The sequence below is a fragment of the Cottoperca gobio genome, chromosome 16, assembly GCF_900634415.1.
Source record: "Cottoperca gobio chromosome 16, fCotGob3.1, whole genome shotgun sequence".
Taxonomy (NCBI): domain Eukaryota; kingdom Metazoa; phylum Chordata; class Actinopteri; order Perciformes; family Bovichtidae; genus Cottoperca; species Cottoperca gobio.
Window position 1 is genome coordinate 25,784,102 of NC_041370.1, and position 4,244 is coordinate 25,788,345.

The window sequence follows — 4,244 nt, forward strand, 5'->3', positions numbered from 1 at the left end:
GCATGTTAGAGGAGGATGCATTCTCATTTGCCAATAATGTTTCAATTGAGCTTTCCTTTCCTTCACTCTGGATCATTGTCTGTCTCCACATGATTACTGCTGAAGACCGGCTGCTTCTGCAGTTCCCTAACACCACCATGTGGTCAATTTGAGGCTTTGCGGATTCAAAATCAGTAAGCGCTGCTCTGTGAATAACTGGCAGGAAGAGATGGGGAAAGGAGAATTCTGAATATATTTGAGAAACAACAGAAGTAGCTTCCACACAGGCCACAAAGGCTCAATGATGGTTTGAATATGAAAACAGTGTGATTCATATGTTATGGCCTTCAGTCTGCAGATCTCAACCAAACTCCACAGAGTGACGTGTTAGACAGCGTTCTCCACCATCGTCTTTAAAACACTAAGTGAGGGAATATCTAGAGTTCCAGAGACTGGGAGAATATATGACAAGTAGCACTGAAGCTGTCCTGGAGGCTGCAAAGAGACAGCTCGAGGGGTCGTCTAACAACACGTGTTTTAAAGGTCGGGAAATGTGCATAATCTTATTTAAAGAAAATGAACAACTTGTTAAGTTGCAATGGACGGCAAATTTCTTCCAGACAAAGATATTAGCTGAAAATAACATAGGCTCTTGCTCAGTTTGTATGATGTGAACGGAAATCAAAAAGCAATTTAAGTAGGCTCACTCATTGTATGTTAGTTGCCTTTTTAATTATTAATTAAAGAATTTTTCCTAATTAAAAAGAAAATATTTATCTTACTATGTTCAAACCAAATGGAAATGTTATCATCTATAATTCCATGATAACTTGGTAAACTCCATCTGCAGATAGAGATGATGTGATATCATTGAAAGCTTTTCTGAACAGATACTAAATATTTTCCAAGCCATTTCCAAAGTCAACAATGAACTTTGAACCTCAAAATTAAAAGCTTTTACTCTTCGTTATACTTTTTGATTTTGGCTATATTACTTTACTGTTCTTTTACTTTTTCTAACACAATAACCATTTTAGATCAGTCAGTATTACTCATGGTATAACCACGTCAGCTGCAGTCTGTTTAGTGCACTGACCAGCAGCGCAGATCGTTCTTTATTTTTAGCATTTTGGACTGAATTGGATTTAAGTCGAGTTATAAATGTCCACTTCATGTTTAGACAAAATAAAACACAATAAAATAATTTAGTAATACGAATAACATGCTTAAGATGTTGATAAGAAACTTTTGTATTGGCACCAGAAGTGTGATACCTTACTGTATCAGCCCTGGTAGTGAAACACTTCAGGGGAAGTCTACACATTGGGACTGATGGAAGAGCACCATCTTATTCTTACTCTAAACATTCCACATTGCTCGTACGAGTGTTCAAAATTGGATACAACAAAAACTTGTAACCGTACAAACTGTAAGTCACTCGTTTCAATTGATGAAGACTGAGGAAGTGTCTATTTCTGACATTTATGATGCAAAAGTCCTGCCATATACCATTGCTATAACAATAAAATCTAAAGAAAAATAAGTTATTGAAACTCAGTTTTATAGTTTTATTTTAAGTCACAGGTCTCCCTGTGGAGAAAACAGACTTATTATACCTGAGGGGACATCACGTAATTCCCAGCAAAACTCAATCCAACTTCAACCTGACAATCACTCCCTACTGTTCACCATTTTATTTGAGTATTCTGAGTGTACATTTTCTGCAATATAAAGTGCCTTAAAACTGTAACAATGAAAGAAAAAAAGTAGTGTCCACGGCATTTACTTTCTACTTACAATCCCACAATGCAATGTGTTGCATTTTATAGATGTGAAAATTACAGTAGTGTGACAGTAAGTGTCCATAATCTCAATTTACTGCTCACTGTAGAGTAAACTATTATGGGAACAAGGGAGGGATTTTGGACACAGCTTAGAGGTCTAATTAGCCGTGTGTGAGGTCACTGCATGGTGTACATACTGCAGTGTGACTATGGACATCTGTCTTCAGACTTCAGGCCGTGACACACCAAACACATTATCGGCCATTGGTTAACGATCTGAACCAGTCAGGTGATATCGACGGGCAGCGAGGTTTCCTCTCCTCTCTTTTACTTCCCACTTTTGTTTCCTCTCATTTACTTCCCACTTCTGTTTCATCTCCTCTCCTTTACTTCCCACTTCTGTTTCCTCTCCTTTACTGCCCACTTCTGTTTCCTCTCCTCTCTTTTACTTCCCACTTCTGTTTCATCTCCTCTCCTTTACTTCACACTTCTGTTTCATCTCCTTTACTTCCCACTTCTGTTTCCTCTCCTCTCCTTTACTTCCCACTTCTGTTTCATCTCCTCTCCTTTACTTCCCACTTCTGTTTCCTCTGCTCTCCTTTACTTCCCACTTCTGTTTCCTCTCCTCTCCTTTACTTCTCATTTCTGTTTCCTCTCCTTTACTTCCCACTTCTGTTTCATCTCCTTTACTTCCCTCTTGTTTCCTCTCCTCTCTTTTACTTCCCACTTTTGTTTCCTCTCATTTACTTCCCACTTCTGTTTCATCTCCTCTCCTTTACTTCCCACTTCTGTTTCCTCTCCTTTACTGCCCACTTCTGTTTCCTCTCCTCTCTTTTACTTCCCACTTCTGTTTCATCTCCTCTCCTTTACTTCACACTTCTGTTTCATCTCCTTTACTTCCCACTTCTGTTTCCTCTCCTCTCCTTTACTTCCCACTTCTGTTTCATCTCCTCTCCTTTACTTCCCACTTCTGTTTCCTCTGCTCTCCTTTACTTCCCACTTCTGTTTCCTCTCCTCTCCTTTACTTCTCATTTCTGTTTCCTCTCCTTTACTTCCCACTTCTGTTTCATCTCCTTTACTTCCCTCTTGTTTCCTCTCCTCTCTTTTACTTCCCACTTTTGTTTCCTCTCATTTACTTCCCACTTCTGTTTCATCTCCTCTCCTTTACTTCCCACTTCTGTTTCCTCTCGTTTACTGCCCACTTCTGTTTCCTCTCCTCTCTTTTACTTCCCACTTCTGTTTCATCTCCTCTCCTTTACTTCACACTTCTGTTTCATCTCCTTTACTTCCCACTTCTGTTTCCTCTCCTCTCCTTTACTTCCCACTTCTGTTTCATCTCCTCTCCTTTACTTCCCACTTCTGTTTCATCTGCTCTCCTTTACTTCCCACTTCTGTTTCCTCTCCTCTCCTTTACTTCCCATTTCTGTTTCCTCTCCTTTACTTCCCACTTCTGTTTCATCTCCTTTACTTCCCTCTTGTTTCCTCTCCTCTCTTTTTTTTCCCACTTCTGTTTCATCTCCTCTCCTTTACTTCCCACTTCTGTTTCCTCTCCTTTACTTCCCACTTCTGTTTCCTCTCCTTTACTTCCCACATCTGTGTCATCTGCTCTCCTTTACTTCCCACTTATGTTTCCTCTCCTCTCTTTTTCTTCCCACTTCTTCAACAATGTCCTTCATTTTCCGTAGGCTACTAAAAAGGCATTACTACAGCCTACCACCTGACAAATAAATAAAAAATGGGCCATGACAAATTTAAAACTGTGTAATACAACAGTGAAACTATTTCAATGTCCAACTAAATAGCCCACAGATTCATTTGTATACAAAAAATACAGTAAAGGTGGAAAGACACACTTTGTATGTTGTAAGAAACATGTGTTGTAGGCTACTGTAAAATAATCACATTGACATCTCTCTAACAATAAAAAAAATTGGATTCAAAAGAATATTATGTAAAATAAATATATAAATCACGAAGACGTGGCTTTTATTCATGACATTTTGACAGAGGTTTCTATTTTGAAAGTTAAACGCACAAATTCAAAAGAATTACTGTACCAGTCCTTGTAAAAAAGCATTAACTCTCGGGCTTCTAAGACTATCCAAAAGTGCTAATCCTAGATCAGGAAGTGACAGAAGTAGATTCAAGCCCCCATGCCCCAAAGAAGTGCGCCAGGCTTCGAAGCAAATTGTCGTAGTGACCAAACCGGGGTATTACAACTTCTGTGTCAGTCACGTGATGCCATGGGGTCCAAAACAACTTTTTTCCCATTGACTTACATTGGGGAAGAGACGTCTGTAAATCAACGTATATATTATTTTTGAAGTAAATCAACGCTAACGCCAACGCGCTAATAGCCAAATCCAGAGTTATTTTCCCGCATCCAGTCATGTGAGTGAGCCGAGACCGGTCGTGACGAAGGGCTGGGAGGCGGGGTTTAAGGAAAACGCAAGTGCGCATGCTATATGGGCCCCGTGGATG